General features: G+C 39.3%; 1 pseudogene; it reads left to right on the top strand.

Annotated features, from left to right (window-relative positions):
* Positions 1-1,102: 1,102 nt before the first annotated feature.
* Positions 1,103-1,555, top strand: LOC131506209 (small ribosomal subunit protein uS8-like; annotated as a pseudogene).
* The last annotated feature ends 9,144 nt before the right edge of the window (positions 1,556-10,699 follow it).

Below are 10,699 nucleotides of genomic sequence, written 5' to 3'. Positions count from 1 at the left end.
GTGAAAGGAAACCATCAAAATCCTAGAGGAGAACACAGGCAACAACCTCTTTGATCTAGGCAGGAGCAACTTCTTACTCGACATGTCACTGAAAGCAAACATGAACTGTTGGTACTTCATCAAGATAAAAAGCTTTTGCACAGCAAAGGAAACAATCAAAGTAATTAAAAGGCGGCCTATGGAATGGGAGAAGATATTTGCAAATGATGTATCTGATAAAGGGTTAGTATTCAAAATATATAAAGTACTTATAAAACTCAACACCCAAAAAACAAATAGCTCATAGAAATGGGCAGAAATAGAAATGGGCAGAAGACATGAATAGACACTTTTCCAAAGAAGACATCCAGTTGGCTACCAGACACATGAAAAGATGCTCAGCATGACTCATCATCAGGAAAATGCAAATCAAAACCACAATGAGATATCACCTCACACCTGTCCGAATGGCTAAAATTAACAACACAGGAAACAATAGGTGTTGGAAGGAGAAAAGGGAACCCATTTGCGCTGTTGGTGGAAATGCAGGCTGGCACAGCCACTCTGGAAAACAGTGCGGAGGTTCCTCAAAAAACTGAAAACAGAACTACTGTATGCTCCAGGAATTGGACTATTAGGTATTTACCCAAAGGGTACAAAAATACAGATGTAAAGGGGTACATGCACCCCAATGTTTACAGTAGCACTATCAGCAGTAGCCAAACTATGGAGAGAGCCCAAATGTCCATTGACTAATGAATGCATAAAGAAGATGTGGCGCATATATATATATATATATATATATATATATGATGGAATATTACTCAGCTGTCAAAAGAATGATACCTTGTCATTTGCAATGATGTGGATGGAGCTAGAGTATATTATGCTAAGTGAAATCAATTAGAGAAAGACAAATACAATATAATTTCATGCATATGTAGAATTTAAGAAAGAAAACAGATGAACATATGAGAAGTAGGGGGAGAGAAGAGAGGGAAAAAATCACAAGAGACTCCTAACAATAGAGCACAAACTGAGGGTTGACAGAGGTAGGTGGGTGGAAGATGGGCTAGATGGGTGACGGGAATTAAGGAGGATGCTCTCTGTCCACCATCTTTCCGTGCTGCCATAATGGTGTGCCTGAATGTCCTGGCAGATGCTCTCAAGGGCATAAACAATGATGAAAAGACAGGCAAATGCCAGGTTCTTATTAGGCCATTCTCCAAAGTCATCGTCTGATTTCTGACTGTGATGATGAAGCATGGCTACATTGGTGAATTTGAAATCATCGATGATCACAGAGCTGGAAAAATTGTGAACCTCAGAGGCAGGTTAAACAAGTGTGGAGTGATCAGCCCCAGGTTTGATGTACAACTCAAAGATCTAGAAAAATGGAAGAATAATTTGCTCCCATCCCGCCAGTTTGGTTTCATTGTACTGACAACCTCAGCTGGCATCATGGACCATGAAGAAGCAAGACGAAAACACACAGGAGGGAAAGTCCTGGGATTCTTTTTCTAGGGATGTAATACATTCATACTAATAAAATGCCTCACTGGAAAAAAAAAAAAAAAGAAAAAAGGAGAGCACTTGTGATGAGCATTGGGTATTGTATGTAAGTGATGAATCACTGAATGATACTCCTGAAACCAATATTGTGCTGTAAAATTTAAATAAAAACAAAACAAAATGAAATGGTTAAAGAGGGGATAAAAGTTAAGACTCATGGTGGATAGGTCTAGAAGTTTATGCCTTTGTGTAGAGGTAAGTAATTAAGAGATTGGAGGGAAAGAAATAAAGAAATAGAAGAAAAATGTCCAGGGCTGAAAAAGAGGAATCTTGATTGAATGTATCCTCTAAATCCTGAATGGGATGAAGGAGACTAAATCCACATTGAGAGACACCCTGGCAACATTTCAGGAATCACAGCCCTCGTTTCCACAGGATCTAGACACATTTCAAATTGCTGAAGACTGTGGGATTGTTATTGCTTCAGTAACTTAACTCTTGAAATAACTCTCCTATACTCTGTTCTCGAGGTGTAGAGGGTAAGCAGCCAATGGATGTGTCTTGATCGATGTGCCTCCAGAGGAAAATGCACAGATACACTAAATTTAGATTCTAGGAATAGTATCACATAAAACAGAATGCAAAATAACAGTAAAGGAGATAAACAATAATTCATAGAAGAAAATAACAATTTCATATCTGTACCTGCTGTTGAAGCCCAACAAAAAGAACACCACGGACACCTGCTGCTTATACAAGCTGAGTTTACTGAAATTGTGAGCAAGGAAAAACATGAGCTGGATGGAATCTCAGTAGGGTCTCCAGAGAGGAAAATTAGGGAAGAGTACTTGCAGAGTTTGTAGGACTGGGGTTAGGTCAGGATTGACAGAATTTGTAAATCTGGCAGGTTGCTAGAACTGTCTGTGGTCTTTGGAACACAGAAATGAATCCACGTGAAGTGACTGTTACTATAGTCTTATCTTGGAATATATGGGTCTGAATGAGCTAGTGTTAAAATAATTTGCGTTTAGATAGTTTATATTGCATATTATGATTTGGTACAGTTGATCTATTTTGCAAATCAAAAATACAGGTTTCTTGTTTTTTTTTTTTTTTTTTTTTTTTTTTTTTACCAATTGTGGTTTCCATTTCTTTTTTCACTGTAGTATTTAGGGAACTGCTTGGATGGGCACTCAATGAATGGTTGAATGAATTAGTAAATTAACCACTAAAGGGGAATCTGGAACAGAGGTAATGGTCTTAAATATCTACACACAAAAGCATGTGGCAGGGCTGCTCAATAAAAATTCAGATTCTGGGGATACCCCTCAGATAGTTTGACTCAGTAAGTCTGGATTTGGGGTGAGGTGATTCTGATGCAATTGGTCCACAGTTTCCACTTTTGAGGAGCTTGCACAGTGGCAAGACAAAGTAGGCTTGAGATGTTAACAAGTGCAAGGAAATAAGACCTACAGGTATCTCTGAGATTGCTAAGATAGGATTGATAAGTGAACTAAGGTAATCAAGAGTAGGTCCCCTTCAAAAGAAGCCAGCTGCTAGAAAAGGGAGCAGAATCAACCTGTATGTCTATAAGAACACACCTACCTGACAATCCACGCATCTCTAGGTGATACACAGTGGCAAGCACTTAGCTGAGAATTAAAGGGAAATAGAAGTGATATTGCTGGGGGGGCGGGGAGTGGGGAGGAAGCGATATTGCTACAGTAGAGCACTTTAGATTACGGTGTCTTGACAGGTATGTTACTAGGCTATTTCATATTCATAATAAAAGATCTGGATACCCGAGTGGCTCAGTCGGTTAAGCGTCTAACTTCAGCTCAGGTCATGATCTCATGGTTTGTGAGCTCGAGGCCCGCATCGGGCTGCCTGCTGTCAGCACAGAGCCCACTTTGGATCCTCTGTCCCCCCCTCTCTCTCTCTGCCCCTCCCCTGCTTTCTCTCTCTCTCTCTCTCTCAAAAACAAGTAAACATTTAAAGACAATAATAAAAGGCCAAAATTTGAATGCTTTGTTGTTTTTTTGTTGAGGTATATAATAAAAGGCCTAAATTTGAATGCATTATTATTTTTTTTAATTGAGGTAAATTAACAACAAATTAACCATTTTAGAATGAACAATTCAGGGGCAAGTTAGTGGCACAATGTTGTGCAACCACCACCTCTGCCTAATCCAAAACGTTTTCATCATCCCTCAATAAAACTCTTTCCCATTAAGCAGTTACTCTCTCCTCTCTCCTACCCCCAGCTCCTGACAACTGCTGATCTAGTCTGTCTCTACAGACCGACCCATTCTGGATGTTTCACAGAAAACGAAATCACAGAACATGTGACCTTTTGTGTATGGCTTCTTTCATGTAGCACATGTTTCCAAGTTTCTAAGTTTCATCCACATTGTGGATGGATCAGTTCTTCAGTTTTACGGCTAATAATACCCCATTGTCTGCATACACCACAAATTAATTTATTCACTCATCTATCCATGGGTATTTGGGTTGTTCGCACCTTTTTGTTATTATAAATAGTGCTGCCTGTTCATGTGCATGTATTTGTTTGAGTAGCTGTTTTCAATTGTTTGGGGTACACCTACCTATGAACAGAATTGCTGGGTCATATGGTGATTCTGTTTACCTTTTGGGGAACTGCCAAACTAGTTTCCCCAGTGGCTGAAACATTTTACATCCCCTCCAGAAATGGAATGGTTGCAATTTCTCCACATCCTTGTCCACACTTGGTCTGTCTTTCTTTTTCTTTCTTTCTTTCTTTCTTTCTTTCTTTCTTTCTTTCTTTCTTTCTTTCTTTCTTTCTTTCTTTCTTTCTTTCTTTCTTCTTTCATTTATTTATTTTGAGAGAGAGAGAGAGAGAGAGAGTGCACAGCAGGGACAGAAAGGAAGAGAGAGAGACAGTTCCAAGCAGGCTGTGAACTGACAGTTCTATGCAGGCCTTGAACTCACGAACCATGCATGAGATCATGACCTGAGCTGAAATAAAGAGTCAGACGCTCAACCAGCTGAGCCACCCAAGGGCCCCTAAAAAAAATAGAAAGAAAGAAAGAAAGTCTCCCCAGCCACACTGACCTTGCTGTTCATCAATGTGATTGGGATACTCCTGCCTCAGGGCCTTTGCACTTACTGTTTCCTCTGCCTAGAGCACTCTTATCCCAGATCTCCCCAGGGCTTGTACCCTCATCTGCTGTAGGTCTCTTCATGTGTAATCTTCTTTGCCTTCAATAATACTCTAGTTACAATTGCAGCCTCTGCCCACTCTCCAGACCTCCCTCTCCCCCATTCTGCTTTAGAATTTGCTTTAGCAACACTGAAAACATTATGTTTATTTATATATAAACATCTCCCAATAGAGTGCAAGCTCAATGAGGGCATGGATTTCTTTTTTTTAACATTGAGATATAATTCACATGCCACACAATTTACCTACAAAGTATACAATTTGGGGGTGCCTGGGTGGCTCAGTCAGTTAGGCATCTGATTTCAGCTCAGGTCATGGTCTTGCAGTTCATGGGCTCTGTGCAGACAGTTCAGAGCCTGGAGCCTGCTTCAGATTCTCTGTCTCCTCTCTCTACCCATCCCCCCCCTGCTCACACTCTCTCTCTCTCAATAATAAATAAACATTAATAAAAGGTACACAAATGCATTTTAGTATAATCACAGATTTGTCTAACCATCATTCCAATTTTAGAATATTTTCATTCATTTCTCCTTGCAAAATACATGCCCATTAGCAGTCACTCTCTTTTTTGCCATCCGCCACTCCCTCCACCCGCCATAGGCAGTGACTAATTTACTTTTTGTCTCTATAAATTTGCCTATTCTGGACATTTCATAAAATTGGAGTTATGCAATACATGGTCTTTTGTGACTGGCTTCTTTTGCTTAGCATGTTTCCAAGGTTAATGCCATAGAGTATCTGTACTTCATTCCTTTTCATGGCTCACTAGTATTCCATTGTATAGATATTCACATTTTATTTATCCATTCACCAGTTAATGGATATGAATAATGCTGCCATGAACATTTGTATATAGGTTTTTGTGTGTATATATGTTTTCATATTTCTTGGGTATGTAACTAGGAGAGGAATTACTGGGTTATAGAGTAATTCTCTGCTTAACCTTTAAAGAACTGCCAAACTATTTTCCAAACAGCTGTAACTTTACATTCTCACTAGCAATGTAATTTCTTCAACACTTGTTCTCTAAGCCTTTTGCCAAGACTTGTTATTATCTGTCTTTTTCATATAGTCATCCTAGTAAATGTTAAATGTCCTCATTGAGGTTTTGATCTGTATTTCCCTAATAGCTAAGATGCTGGGCACATTTTCATGTTCTTATTGGGTATTTGTGTATCTTCCTTGGAGAAATGTTTATTCAGATCTTTTGCTCTTTTTTGATTGGGTTACATATCTTTTTTTTAAGGTTTGTATTTAAATTCCAGTTGGTTAATATACAGTGTAATTAGCTTCAGGTGTAGAATATAGTGATTCAACACTTCCATACATCACCCTGTGCTCATCATGACAAGTGCCCCCCTTAATCCCCATAACCTATTTCACCCACCCCGCCCCACCTCCCCTCTGGTAACCATCAGTTTGTGCTCTGTAATTAAGAGTCTGTTTCTTGGTTTGCCTCCTCTACCTCTCTCTCTTTCTTTTTTTTCTTTGTTCGTTTATTTTGTTTCTTAAATTCCACATAGGCATGAAATTGTATGGTATTTGTCTTTCTCTGACTTTTTTCACTTAGCATAATACACTCTAGCTCCATCTCCGTCATCACAAATGGCAAGATTTTATTCTTTTTTATGGCTGGGTAATATTCCACTGTATATATATACCACATCTTCTTTATCCATTCTTCAGTCAATGGACACTTGGGCTGTTTCCATAATTTGGCTGTTGTAGATAATGCTGCTCTAAACATTGAGTCATGTATTCCTTTCAATTAGTATTTTTATATTCTTTGGGAAAATACCTAGTAGTGCAATTGCTGTGTTAGAGGGTAGTTCTATTCTTAACTTTTTGAGGAACCTCCATACTGTTTTCCAGAGCGGCTGCACCAGTTTGCATTCCCACCAGCGGTGCAAGAGGGTTCCCCTTTCTCCGCATCCTCGCCAACACCTGTTCTTTCTTGTGTTGTTAATTTAAGCCATTTGACAGGTGTGAGGTGGTATCTCATTGTGGTTTTGATTTGTATTTCCCTGATGATGAGTGATGTTGAGCATCTTTGCATATGTCAGTTGGCCATCTGGATGTCTTCTTTGGCAAAGTGCCTATTCATGTCTTCTGTCCGTTTCTTCACTGGATTATTTGTTTTTTGGGTATTGAGTTTGATAAGTTGTTTATATATTTTGGATATCAGATATGTCATTTGCAAATATATTCTCTCATTCTGTATGTTGCCTTTTATTTTTGTTGATTTGTTCCTTGGCTGTGCAGAAGTTTTTTAATTTGATGAAGTCCCAATAGTTTATTTTTACTTTTGTTTCCCTTGCTTTAGGATATTTATTTATTTATTATTTATTTTGAGAGAGAGAGAGAAAGTGTGAGTAGGGGAGGGACAGAGACAGAGGGGGAGAGAATCCTAAGCAGTCTCCGCATTGTCAGTACACAGCCTGATGTGGGGCTTGAACTCAAGAACCATAAGATCATGACCTGAGCCAACGTTGGACACTTAACCCACTGATCCACCCAAGTGCCCCCTCAGGACACATATTTAGTAGGAATTTGCTATAGCCAATGTCAAAGAGGTTACTGCCTGTGTTCTCCTCTAGGGTTTTTATGGTCTCAGGTCTCACATTTAGGTCTTTAATCCATTTGAATTTATTTTTGCTTTTGGTGTACAAAAGTGATCCTGTTTCATTTGCATTCTGCTGTCCAGTTTTCCCAATACCATTTGTTGAAGAGATTCTTTCCCCGTTGGGTATTCTCTCCTGCTTTGTTGAAGATCAATTGACCATATAGTTGTGGGTTCATTTCTGGGTTTTCTATTCTGTTCTATTGATATATGTATCTATTTTTGTGCTGGCACCATACTGTTTTGATCACTACAGCTTTGTAATATAAGCTGAAGTCTGGAATTGTGATGCTTTCAGCTTTGCTCTTCTTTTTCAAGGTTGCTTTGGCTCTTTGGGGTCTTTGGTGGTTCCATACACATTTTAGGATTGTTTGTTTCAGCTCTGTGAAAAATGCTATTGGAATTGCATTAACGCTGTAGGGATTGCATTAAATGTGTAGATTGCTTTGGGTTGTACAGACATTTTAACAATATTTGTTCTCCCAGTCCATGAGCATGGAATGTTTCTCCATTTCTATGTGTCTTCTTCAATTTCTTTCATCAGTGTTTTATAGTTTTCAGAGTACAGATAATCTTTTTAAAGGTATGAGAGTTCTTTATGTTGGCCAGATACAAGTCCCTTACTAGATAAATAATTTGAAAATATTTTCTCCCATTCTGTGGATTGTCTTTTTATTTTCATGATGGTGTCCTTAGTAGCACAAAAGTTTTTGGCTTTGATGAAGTCCAATTTATCTGTATTTTTCTTTTGTTGCTTGTGCTATTGGTGTCTTATCTAAGAAAGCATTGTCTAATTCAAGTTCACAATGATTTATGCCTATGTTTTCTTATAAGAGTTCTATAGTTTTATCTCTTCCATTTAGGCCCATGATTCATTTTGAGTTCATTACTGTATATGGTATGAGGGAGCAGTCCAAGTTAATCCTTTTGCCTGTGGACACCCAGCACCACTGTTGAAAAGACTATCCTTTCTCCATTGAATTGTCTTGGCACCCTTATTGAAAATCACTTAAATATTAATCCTCAGAATTTTAACTTATGCACTCTTAATTCTATTCTATTGATCTATATGTCTATCACTATGTCTGTACCGCATCGTCTTGACTACTGTAGCTTTGTAGTAAGTTTTGAAATTGGGAAGTGTGTATCATCCAACCTTATTCATATTTTTCAAGATTGCTTTGGCTATTTGAGGTCCCTTGAATAGCTGAACATGAATTTTTATGTTTTGTTAATCGTTGTATCCCCAGAGTTCAGCACAGTCCTGGCACATAGTAAATGCTAAACAAGTATTATTTAAATAAACCCATAAATTCTCATAAAATTACAAAATAATAATTATGAAGTAGACATTTCTGGAAAAAAAAAAGCCTTGCTTAGCATTCCTTCCCTCTATTCTTCTGGAAAGAACACTCACACTATCTTAGAAAACTACCCCTTACTAACTTCATGTTGTTCTTTCGGGGCTTCATATCATAGTATCCAATACCCCTGGCCTCAGAAGACAGTTTATGATTCAGGGCTGGCCAATTCCATTCCATTTCCTGTCATACTGATAGGCTTTGGTATGATCATGTGAGTCAGGCCCTGCCAATCAGAGTTTTGTCCTAAGATCACACGTTTTGAGAAGTGACCCCAACTGTAAAAGAATGCACCCTACCAAGTTGAGAACCATGGGAAGAGTGTCCTGTTGAGTTCTAGTTCCCGGATCCAGTGGCCCCCTGAGGCTGGACTATCTCTGCTAAGCTTGGCAGGATTCTCAATTGTATACAATGCAACGACTCTAGTTAAACTACACAGATGAGGAATTCATGGGAAGGCTTTGGGACACTCACAGAATGCATGGGAAGTTTGAAAAACCTGGCTGAAGTGAGAGCCAAGGAGGGTAGAGCATGATTTAGATCCTGCCGTAGAAGTTTTGTGCTTTGGACTTCCGGCTCGTGTTAGACCCTGCTACTCTTGAATTCTCTGCCCCTGGACCCTCAACCTTCCTGCAGTCAAGAAACCATCTCTAATTCACTCTTGGACCTCTGCGCCATTTTCTTAAGAGGTGAAGTCTTGGATAGGAGCCTCTACTTTTCATATGTGGCCCTAGGTCAGCCACCAGGGCCCTCCTCTCAGTGCCAGGACCAGCATTCAATAAATAAATTTGCTTCTATTATTACACTTGCTTTGCCTTTTTTTGATTATCTGAGCCAAAAAATTCCCCTCTCCACCCTTTTTTTGGTCTTGGCTACATTGATTGAATTTCTGTCATTTACAACAAAAGAAATCTGATTAAAGGAAATAAAAATAATAGTAACAGCCACGATTTATGGTATGTTAGCAGGTAAATACTTTACATACTGTTGTATTAGTTTCCTATGGCTGCTGTAACAAAATGCCATAAATGTAGTGGTTTAAAACACACATACTTATTATAGTTCTTGAATCAGAAGTACAAAATGAGTCTCATGGGGCTGTAAAGTCAGGGTGTTGTCAGGCTGTGTTCCTCCTGGAAGGAATTCACTTACTTGCCTTTTCTAGCTTCTAAAAGACGCCAGGATTCCTTGGCCCTTCCCAGCAGCTGCTTTGCTCCGACCTCATCACATCTCCTTCTCTGACTCTGACCCTCCTGCCTCTCTCTTTCACTTGTAAGGATCCTTGTGATTACAGAGGGCCCACTGGGAGAATCCAGGATAATCTCCCCATCTCAGAATTCTTAATCATACGTACAAAGTCCCTTTTGCCATGTTAAGTAACATATTCACAGGTTTCCCGGATGAGGGTGTGGACATGTTTGGGGTGTCATTACTCTGTCTACCACACGTCTCATCTGTTTGAGTCCTCACAACAGTTCTGTCATGCTCATTTCGAAAATAAAGGAATATTGCACAGAGAGTTCAAATAATGTGTCCCATGTTGAGCCGAAGAGCCAATGTTCAAGCCTTGGCTGCCTTTCCAAAGTCTGGGTGCGTTATGTTTTCATAACCCTTCTACCTGGCTTCAATAGTCTTGTTGGCGTGGGAGTTGTGGTGAAGGAAGTATGGAAAGGATCTGATGGATGCATCATCTTTGTGTTTCCCTTCGTGTCTGATGAATTGAGAAAAGAATGGCAGAGTCTCTTGGATCTGGAGATACAGGGAAGAAAAGGAACCTAATTCTATGAATCTTATTTCCAAATGTTGGCTTATTCAGCAGCCTCCATAGGACAGCCTGCATCTCAAGCCAATAGAGCTTGGCTTATTAAAAGGGGACTCGAGTCTCACAAAACCTCAAATACCAGCTCCTTTAACAAAGCTAATAGCCACAGTGGCATGAGATATTGCATGCAGCTGAAATTCTTCAGGCCCTGGAATTAAAGGGGAAGGATATACCCAAAGGAAGGACTGTCCTTAATTTGGGAA

Source organism: Neofelis nebulosa, chromosome 3 (assembly GCF_028018385.1).
Source record: "Neofelis nebulosa isolate mNeoNeb1 chromosome 3, mNeoNeb1.pri, whole genome shotgun sequence".
NCBI classification, from domain to species: domain Eukaryota; kingdom Metazoa; phylum Chordata; class Mammalia; order Carnivora; family Felidae; genus Neofelis; species Neofelis nebulosa.
This window is presented reverse-complemented; position numbering and strand designations above follow the sequence as displayed.